The sequence below is a fragment of the Eumetopias jubatus genome, unplaced genomic scaffold, assembly GCF_037043125.1.
Source record: "Eumetopias jubatus isolate StellerSeaLion01/CBP00866 unplaced genomic scaffold, mEumJub1_p1.0 scaffold_2, whole genome shotgun sequence".
NCBI classification, from domain to species: domain Eukaryota; kingdom Metazoa; phylum Chordata; class Mammalia; order Carnivora; family Otariidae; genus Eumetopias; species Eumetopias jubatus.
Genome location: NW_028274808.1, coordinates 22,248,395 through 22,259,451, shown reverse-complemented (window position 1 = coordinate 22,259,451; position 11,057 = coordinate 22,248,395). Strand labels below are relative to the sequence as shown.

Genomic DNA, 11,057 nt, shown 5'->3' with positions numbered 1-11,057 from the left:
CTACCTTCACACTATCATATTTGCTGTGTGCTACGTATTTTCAATTTCAAATACATAGTGAGAAGTATCTTCCAGCAGGAATATATTTTGGCACTGTTACATCAATTATACATAATTCGATTCATTACTGAGTATGATAAACTTTATTTCATTTTAGAAAGCAGTTGTTCTATACTTAAGACCAGTTTCATGTTCCTGTTAAATAACATGAAGTTCATTTACAATTTGATAAATTAGAGGATGTCTTTGCGTTTGAAAAATCCTAAAGAACATAATCATCCCAAGGTCATGCTTCAGTTAGAATTATAGTTGGTGAAATTATTAGATAACACATGTTTTTCCTGACTGTTAATAGATTTGATCATATGCTGTTTGATGTGCCAAATTTACTCTGAGAACCCTGTGCACTGTGAGGTGGAAAAGTACAGGATATAGTAGCTGTTTCCTATTTCCCAAAACACTTGTACTGTCATTCATATAGAGCCAAAAAAAAAAAAAAAGTCACTCATATAGATATACTTGGTATCCTTTAAATACTCAAAGAAATAGAAGAAGTTATTTCATATAGTACTCCAAGGTATATAGCAATTTTTCAAGAAAAAGAAATGATGATCCCAAAAATTTGTTTTAAAACTCTATATCATTCTATAGACAACAGTAAAATGACAAAATAAACAACAATAATAGTAATTGCTATTTACTATGTGCCTGCCTTAGTAATAAAAAATTTACATAAGTTAAGTCATGTAATCTTTACAATAACTTTAAGGAGGATCTATAATTTTTCTCAGAACTAGAAACAGCAAAGCTGAGAAATTCTTCTCACAGTGAAATATTTATTTTAGCTAGCAATTGCATCCCCAGAAAGTTTCACATCTGCAGCCTAGGAAAAAATGTTGATAATTTGTTTCTTTAGTTAATTTTATTTAAACTCCATTTTGAGGGATGAAGTTCATTGTCTTGGTTTAGATGTACAAGAGGATTGAAACTGATGTGTTTTTCTGAGAACTGGCATGGGAAAAGGGATAGAAATAGAGATAGATCACCTTATTTTCTCATTATAAGATCCTCTTCATTCTTTTTGTAATCAAAGTAATATAATTACCGAAGGAGTAGTCTTAAAGACACACTGATTATATAAGAATTATTTGGATAAGGTGTGGTTTCAAGAGTGTGAAATTTCAAGTCAAACTATAAAATTCAAGCTAACAATATATGATAAGTAAATTTTTCAAATATTTAAATTTCAAATATCTAAAAACCCACGACCATTACAATATTATTATTCTGTATTTCATTAGCTGATTTAAAATACAAAGGATCATTGTCCTTCAAAGTTGTTTATAATTTTCCTCAATTAAATAAGATGCATTCTGATTTGAATGCAACGGCTAAACACTGATATATTTCCATGGCATTCACATTATATGCAAAATTCAAATGGAAAAATAAAGTAATAAAATAAAAGATAGCTAAAAAAGTGGACTCCAAGGAAGTAATGAACTTTTGTTTTATGTACTTTTTAAATCTTTGCTGAGATGTAGCACGTAAACCCAGTTATTATAAATAAAATATAAATGACTCTCAGTGAGAATATCAATTTACCATAATATTATACCTAAGGTATTTTATAAACTAGTCCATGACAGCCACAAAATTATTTCTAGAAAATAAACAAACTAAAAGATGTGTTCTGAATTGTCAAAAAGTTGGAAAATACCCAAATAGAGACACTTTAGAACAGTTAATGGTTTTCATTATTAGAAAAAAACATACTCCTGGGAAATCTAGAAAATGTAGCAAAATATTAAAATAAAAGTATTAAACATTCAAATCCCTGATGCATGGACATATACTTTTAACATTTTGGTAAAATGAACCATTACAAAATAGAGACCATATATATTTGGAACTTGTATATGGACTTAACATTTCATCATCACCACTTCCTCAAGGAAATGGATTTACCTTAATGTTTTTATTATTAATGTTAGAAACTTAATTTTCTCAATGTTTGTAATTAGACTTCAAATAAATATATTGTTTTCATTACTTTGTTTTGTGTCTGTGTTTATTAATTCATGTTTTATGTGATTTTATAAAGTCATTATCTTGACTTAATCCCCCAAAGAAAAATAATTTGTTATTACCATATAAAACATTACATGTACATAGTAATTCAAATATATGTTTTATTTTTATTTTGAAAGTAAATCTCGAGAATGACTTTATACCTTCACATAAAATATTTGTTAATTTTATATACAAAGATAAAAAGCATGTGTATTTAAATCACAAATATAATTCTATATTTTGTAATCCTATTTCCATGTTCATCCTGCTTTTGTGGTTAGTTACATTAAAATCTTTGCAACAATAATTTATGTGTGTACTTTAAGTGGCTCAAAAGATAACAATTTTATCATTCTCTAACCCCCCAAAAAATCCCCTTTAAAGTGGCCAAACACAATAGTGATTATTCTCTCAAATGAACAAATCATCATGTACTAATGGTTATATCAAGATAACAAAATAAATCACCTGAGAACAACAATATGAACATCTTGAAAAGAAAGATATAGTATAAAAGTCACTCTTTTAAATACAGAATTGAATTCTCTGGAAAATAAGGAAAGCCATCTGAGCCCCCAAATCAAGAAGAAGCTGAAATACAGTGAGAGCACATAAGTTAGGGTCTCTGGAAAGTTGGAATCATAACTAAGATTATAGAATAAAGCCAGGACTCTTGGAAAGGCTACCCCACAAGGGAGAGGATGGGCTCAGGAAAATTTCCACCAGCCCAGAGTGAGAAGAAGGAAGTTTGTTTGCCTTGACAAGGACCCTGGGTGGAAACAAAACAAACAAAAAAAAAAGAATCCCTGCAAATATATGCCACTTATGCTTTCTGAAAACTCTAAGTGAGAAATTAACACAAAAATCAGTTCCTTTTAACAAAAGTAAAAGATTATCTGCTACAGTGGGAAACATTCTCAAACAGATTTTGCTGCATTTCCACATATAAAATCTTTTTTATAAGGCTCCTAAAAGAGAACTCAAACTTCAAAATAATATTTACATGAGCAAATAATGTACCAGGTAAGATAACCTGCAGAACAAACACAAGAATGGACATCTGAGAACTTCAGTTAATGAAATTCTAATCGACATTTTAAAATGTAAGTATAAAATGAGTAAAGACACAAAAAGAAAGGGAAGTCATATTAGAAAAGGAGGTAACTTTTGAAATAAAAATATAATTTTTAAACTAGAATAGCCAATATCATAAAAAAGTGTTTATGTAATGAAAGGTGAATCTGAGGACATTACAAAGAAGGCAGCAGAGGGAAATAAGTAAGAAATGTCAAATCAGGTAGAAGGTCATGAGAAAAAGCACAAAAACCTCTAACCAATATCTATTTGGAATCCTGAAAGGAAAGAAAGACAAAGGCAGAGATGTAATATTTAGAGTTAATGACAAAGAATTGTCCAGATTCCATAAAAAACATGAATCCTCATATTCAAGAAGTACAATACTTCTTCAACATGATAATTAAAAATAAACCTCATCAATAAATAATCAATCAATAAATCTTGATGTAGGGAAATTGCACAGCTTCAAAAACAAAGATCTATTCACAACAAACAGAAAAACTTCACCAATATAGAAACAATGATGTTGATAATAAACTTCTCAACAGCAAAGAGAAAAGCCAAAGGCATTGGAAAAACATTTTCAAATATTGAAAGGAAACAACTCACCATCTGAGATTCTAGAGCCAGCTAGGTTACTATTTAAGAGTAAAAAATACATAGAGATGTTTTGATGAAAATTCTGAAAGATATTATACTAATAATTTTTCCATGAAAGGACCTTCTTTAGAAATAAGGTAATTGAATTGTAAAGGAATGATGGAGAACACAAGAAGGATGAACAAATATGTTCTATACAATGGTTAAATCCAAGCAAACACTGATTTTATGAAACAACAAATAATGACTATACTTAGAGTTGCTAAAAGACTTTGAACTATAATAATGTACAAAAAACAGTAAGAATGAAGGAAGAGAATAGATTCTAAACTACCTAAGGTCTTAAGAAGCAGGTTAGAGATATTTAATGGCTTCAGAAATAGTTTTGGCAAGTGTGGATAATATACGAATTCAAATAATATAAATAGAAAATATAAAACAGAAAAAAATGCCTTAAAATAATATTCAATAAAAGAGAAAAATTCCATTAATTATTTGGAACAAAGTGGACATAATTACCAATTGTTGATGCCTCAGATAGCTTTAAACTTATATAGTAACAGTAACTGTAACTAAGATTTATATGGCCCTTACTATTGCCAAGCACTTTTCTAAGCACCACACATATATTGCCTCATTTAGTAGTTAAATTGAAGCCAGTATGAATTGTTAAAGCATTAAATTAGAAAAAAAATTAAATCCATTGTTTGTTTGCTTTTTAATTTTTATCAATTTACTTAAACTAAAAAAAAAAAAAAATAGCTCACTCATTTCTCCTACCTTCCACCTCTTGCAACCACCAATCTGTTCTCTGTATCTTTGAGTTTATTTTTCTGTTTATTATTTTAGATTCCACATATAAAGATATCATTCAGTATTTTTCTTTCTCTGTTTAACCTATTTTGCTCAGGATAATGCTCTCAGGGTCCATGTTATTGCAAATGGCAAGACTGAATTCTTTTTTTATGGCTAATACTCCATGGTATTAATACACTACATTTTCTTTCTTTCTTTGTGAATTGATGAACACAGTTTTTTTCCCCCATATCTTAGCTATTGTAAATATTGTTGCAGTGAACATGGGGGTGCATTTTTCTTTTCAAATTAGTGTTTTTGTTTTCTTCAGATAAATATCCAGAAGTGGAATTGCTGGATCATATGGTAGTTCTATTTTTAATTTTTTGAGGCATATCCAATGTTTTCCATAGTAATTGCACCAATTTGCATTCCCATCAACAGTGTGCAAGTGTTCTCTCTCCTCTACATCACTGCCAACACTTTGTTGTTTTTCTTCTTTTTAAATATAACCATTCTAACAGCTGGGAGTAATATCTCGTGTTTTTGATTTGCATTCCTCTGATGATTAATAATGCTGAGCATTGTTTTATGTACCTGTTGGTCATCTATATGTGTTCGAAAAAACATCATTTCAGATCTTCTGTTTTTAAATCAGATTTGTTTTGCTACTGAATTGCATGAGTTCTCTGCATATTTTCAATATAAGTCTCTTATCAGACATATGATTTGTAATTATTTTCTCCCTCTTCGTAGGCTACCTTTTCATTTTGTTGATGGTTTCTGTGCTGTGTAGAAGTTTTTTAATTTGATGTAGTCCCACATGTTTATTTTTGCTTGTGCTGCTTTTGTTTTTGGCACCAGATTAAAAAAATATTTGCTGACAGGGCACCTGGGTGGCACAACTGGCTAAGTGTCCAACTCTTGACTTTGGCTCAGGTCATGATCTCAGGGTTGTGAGATCCAGCTCTGCATCAGACTCTGCACCAGGCATAGACCCTGCTTAAGATTCTCTCTTTCCTTTTGCTTCTCCTCACTCATGCACTCTCTAAAAATAATAATAATAAATAATTTAAAAATTAAAAAAATAAAAAATTCATTGCCAAGACTTATGTCAAGATTACCACCTGTTTTATAATTCCCCTAGGAATTTAATGGTTTTAGGTCTTATGTTCAATCTTTATTTTGAGTTCATTTTTGTGTATGGTGTAAGATAGTGGTCTAGTTTCATTCTTTTGCATGTGAATGTCCACTTTTCCCAGCACCATTTATTGAAGAAACTGTCCTTTCCCTATTGTATATGTTTGGCTCCTTTGCTATAAATTCATGGATTACAGATGTGTGGGTTTTTTCAAGATAGATACAAATACTGTCTCATGAATCCATAAATATGAAATAAGTTTAATTATGGGGGGTTGAAAGTAGGAGAAGGGAATCTTATTAGAGTGGCTGAAGACTGTACTTCAAGAAAACATAGGTAGTTCTGCTTCATACCTCTAATGAACTCCTATTCGATAAAGTGAGGATGCATGTGTGAAGCAAGATTGAAAACTATATAAGTCTAAATGCAGAATAATAACTCATTCTTGGAAGAAAGGTTGACTGAGGTCCTGTTGGTTGTGTTCTGCATGATCCATAGGTCACCGTTTGACTCAGACTTCAGTGTAAATGCTGCGTGCTAGAGTTGTGCAGTCCACAACATGAAAAAATCATATGCAAAGGCCCTGGGGAGCAAAACTGTAATGCTCTATTCCCCAAATATTTAGATGTTGAAATAAACGGGGAGAAAGTTTAACTTGAGTATATAGATGATCATATTCAAGTTCTCTATTCTCTTCAACATGCTTGATACATAAAATTTTAAATAAAAGAAACAACATACAGATGCAGTTTCTGCAATAGAAGGATCTATTACCAATGTCAGAGAAGTGTCTTTCCATTTCTAAAAGGTTCTAAATCAAGAACTTTTTGAAATGTAAATACACTGTAATACTTCTATTAATAAAACAAATAAAAGTATGATGGTTAACTCTTAAACTTTTATTTAACCTATTAATTTTATTATTCTGCTACCTACAGTAAGCCTCAATTGGCCCTTATTTAAATTCAAGAGTCTGACTAGTTGATCTCTTCTATTTAAATTAAACCTTCTCCGGTTTTATGATTTGCAATTCAAAATTTGTAACTCCACTTTAGCTATACAAATATAGGATTCATTTCTTAAGTAAGTAAAAGGATCTTGAGTTATATTAACATTGCATTTTACTAAGCAATTTAACTTGGTATATAAATTCCTTTTAAAAATATCTCATCAATTAAAAAATACAACTATTGCTTCCTCGTGAATTTGGTAAGACATTTTTGGAGGATATTTGAATCAATGTTTCCATCGTATTCTGAAAATTCAGTATGACATCTTCAATCACAAATCTTGTAGTTCTAAACTGACGTTTTCTACTAGGTCATTTTGTTTAACTTCAAACATCATAGGTTCCTTTGTAAGGAAGGCATAAAAGCAATTTTCTTTTAAAGTGAACTGAAGCCTCACTGAAAAAAAAATCATTCTTTTGTCGAACTATAATCTATTGTTTCAGTTAGAGAAATCACACACAGAAAAGAGTATAAGGGTACGCCATGAAATTATTATGACAAGAAGAAATGCCAAAATAATAGGATTAAAGGTGTTGTCTCTTCTTCAAGAATGATGTGAACTCCAAAATAACTTGACATTTTCATGTTAAACTGTGAAGTACCTTAAATACAATATACTTGAGTACCATATACATTCATAGCAAAATTAAAATGAATCTTTGTACTTAAAAAAACTAATGAACATTGGAATTTTATCCATATTAATGTGCTTTTTTGCTGACCTTCAAGTATTCTTTTTTTTTTTAAGATTTTATTTCTTTATTTGACAGAGGGAGACACAGTGAGAGAGACAACAGAAGCAGGGGGAGTGGGAGAGGGAGAAGCAGGCTCCCTGCTGAGCAGGGAGCCCAATGTGGGGCTCGACCCCAGGAACCTGGGGTCATGACCTGAGCCAAAGGCAGATGCTTAACAACTAAGCCACCCAGGTGCCCCTGATCTTCAAGTATTCCTTTCATTTTTTCTAGAGAAGTATAATTCTAGTGTTCAGGAGAGATCACTATAAATTATAGCATAAAGTGAATACAATTAAAAAATGTTATTTGTTTTCATCATAACCATGTTCTCGTGTAGAAATGTTATTGTAAGGGGATATTGAATGTTTTTATTCTGTACACTTTTCTAGTTGCTATAGGTGTACAATGAAATAAATATATATAAATAATGTAAAAAATGAAATGAATATAAAAGAATACTGCTCTTACACTACTAACCTAATTGTGGAGACAACTTAGGAGAACACGCAGAGAAGAGGGGGGATGGGAAGGAAGGGAGAGAGATTGATTGTTGTGCATAGTTGTTGAAAAAACCTCCTCAGAAGAGCTGACACTTAATGTAGACAGTGAAGGATGAGCCTGACAGGGCTTTCCCACATTGTAGGAATTGATGCATATATGAGAAAGTTATGGATTAAATTATTATTTAAAAATATTAACTGGGACCTTCCTAGAAAACATCATAAACATTCCTTCTTGAAGCTGAATTCCAGTGAGGGGGGCAGTCATTATAAATTAGGTCCCTCTCTTACTGAAAAAAATGAACACTGCTGGATTTTAAATGTACATTTCTTTAGGAACATAAAAAATTTGCAAAGGTAGTAAAGGACATGTCAAAACAAAAGGGAAAGGAGGTCCCATATAAGCCAGCAGAGCACAGGAACACTGAAGTTGATGCAGTGCAAGATATATCTACTCAGGAGAAGTTGGCTTCAGTTTTGGAGTCTGGTAGAAGGAAACAGATGTCTGAGGCCAGGGCCTGACCAAGTCACACAGCCTTAGAAGTGACTTCCCAAATTAACTGGAGATACCCACAGTGTAAGGCTGAAATAAAAGGAAACCATCAATCCAAGACATCCTGAAGCATCATATCCACACTGGTGTATCACCAGGGTTTATTAAACAAGAAAAAAAAACATAAAAAAATAACAGTAAACAGGAGCAATCCAGTAAAAATAAAATGTTTACGATTCTTTCTTTGCCCGGGGGGGTGCGGGGCGGCGCGGGTATGGTTAGGGTTTGGTTTACTTTAGACTTTAATTAGTTTTGTACACATTTTGTAACTTCTGTAACTGTTTTTACATACAGTATTTCTGACACCAATGAGTGGGTTTTTCCCATACTAATAACCAATTCTCCAGCTCTCTGAACACCAAAGGTATACAATTCAATTAAATTCTGACACAAACTACTGGAGTTAAGGCAAATGCCACAGGTTAGGGACTCAGACCCACCAGACTGTCCCCAACTTCAGATGTCAGTCACAAGTCCTGGGCCTCTCCTACTTCTTACCAATCAGGTATAAACTGGGGGCTCTCACAATACCCTCCTCAGTTCAGTAACTTGTTATAACAGCTCATAGAACTCAGGAAAACACTTTACTCACTATCACTGGTTTATTATAAAAAATATAACCCAGGGACAGCCAAATCCAAGAAAAAGGCATAGGGACACATAAGAAAAGAGGCACAATATTCCCATCTTCCCTCCAGGTGTGCACCTCAATATGCTTGCCAACCTGGAAGCTCTCCAAATTCCACTCTTTGGGGGTTTTATGGAAGTTCCATTACATAGGCATGATTGATTAAATCATTGGCCATGGGTGATCTCCTGAGAGATCAGGGCCTGGCTGGCTCTTCTGACAACCAGTCCCCATCTTGAAGCTATCTAGGGGCCCACTGAGAGTCATCTTATTAGCAGAAACTCAGATATGGCTGAAAGACTCTTATTATGCTAACAACAGCTACTCCTATCACTGAGGAAATTCTTTTAGGAGCTCTGTGTCTGGAATGAGGGACCAAAGACCAAGTACAGAGGTATTATTATATCTCACTATTACACTATGACAACTAAATGAAAGAGTACATTCAAGATTTTTTTTTTAAGATTTTTACTTATTTATTTGAGAGAAAGTGAGAGAGACAGCACAAGCAGGGTGAAGGGCAGAGGGAGAAGCAGACTCTCCACTGGGCAGTGAGTCCGATGTGAGACTCGATCCCAGGACTCCGTGATCATGACCTAAGCCGAAGGCAGACGCTTAACCAACTGAGCCACCCAGGTGCCCACATTCAAGATTTTTAAAAAATATAAACAAGTAAAAAAAAAATCTTAAAAGTAACATAAAAGAGAAAAAGTTGAAATAGAAGAGGTAGAATGAATAGAAAACAAAAATTAAATCGGTGAATATACAACTGACATGACTAATGACATTAAATAAATAAATACACTAATTAGAACAGCAATATTTGAGATTGATTTAAAAGTCCAACTGTGTTTACAAGACAAACAAAATATGAGAATACAGAATGACTGAAAGCAAATGGATGAATAGACAGTTTGTAAATACTAAGCAAAAGAAAGCTGATGTAGATACGCTATTATTAGAAAAAATAGACTTTAAGATAAAATAGTATTAATAGAAATTAACAGGATTTTTTAATAATGTTTTTCCTTGTATTCTTGTCTTTTCTGTCACATACTGAATGAAGTATATTAAAGATTTTGCATTATGATTTTAAGATTTTTCTCTCCTCTGTGTTTATGAAAATTTTTATTTATACACTCCTAGGCTATGGTTTCAGGTGCATAAAGTTTAAAATTATTATTAGTGCTTGGTAAATTAAAATTTTAATTATTATGAACTAATCTTCATTACTTTCTATTAATGGTTTTCACCTTAAAGGCTATTTTGTGCAATATTAACATTTTGCATATTATGTCTTTATCCATTCATATGCTTTGTCCCTTCGTATGCAAATGATGCAATACATATGCAATTGGAATCTAAATAGTAAAGGGGATAAAGAATAAAGAATATTAGATACATAACAGAATATTTTCTAAATGCAATGATACAGAGAAGATTAGCATGAACCCTGTACAAGGAGGACATGCAAATTCATGAAGCACTCCATATTTAAAAGAAAGAAAAAAGAATATTTTCCAAATGTAGTTCAAAAAATAAAATTAAATAATTATCCCAATTAGGATAATTACTTATGAATAACTTTGAATGCCACCAAGATAATTACAATGAAAACCCCACTGGATACATTACAATCAAACTGAGGAAAACCAGAGATAAAGAGAAAAATGTTGAAAGGAGACAAGAAAAAGACACATTACATGTAAGAGAACAATGAAATGAATTACTGTTCTCATTAGAAAAAAAAGGAGATAGAGGTAATGGAATGTCATCTACAAAATGCTTTAAAGAAATCTCTCAACAAAGATTTCTCTATCCAGTGAAAATATACATTAAAGATAAGAATGAAATGCAGAAATTTCACAGAAATACAAAAGTTAGGATGAGACAACCACAGCTATCTATCTCCATTGTCCAGAATGAAGTAAAAAGTGAAAAACTCA

At 32.0% G+C, this 11,057-nt stretch overlaps 1 non-coding gene across 1 annotated transcript; it reads left to right on the top strand.

The window, feature by feature from the left end:
* Positions 1–10,502: 10,502 nt before the first annotated feature.
* On the top strand, positions 10,503–10,609 carry LOC114206250 (U6 spliceosomal RNA). The gene has a single exon (XR_003608583.2). It is a non-coding gene; the product is annotated as a U6 spliceosomal RNA (small nuclear RNA).
* Positions 10,610–11,057: the final 448 nt, after the last annotated feature.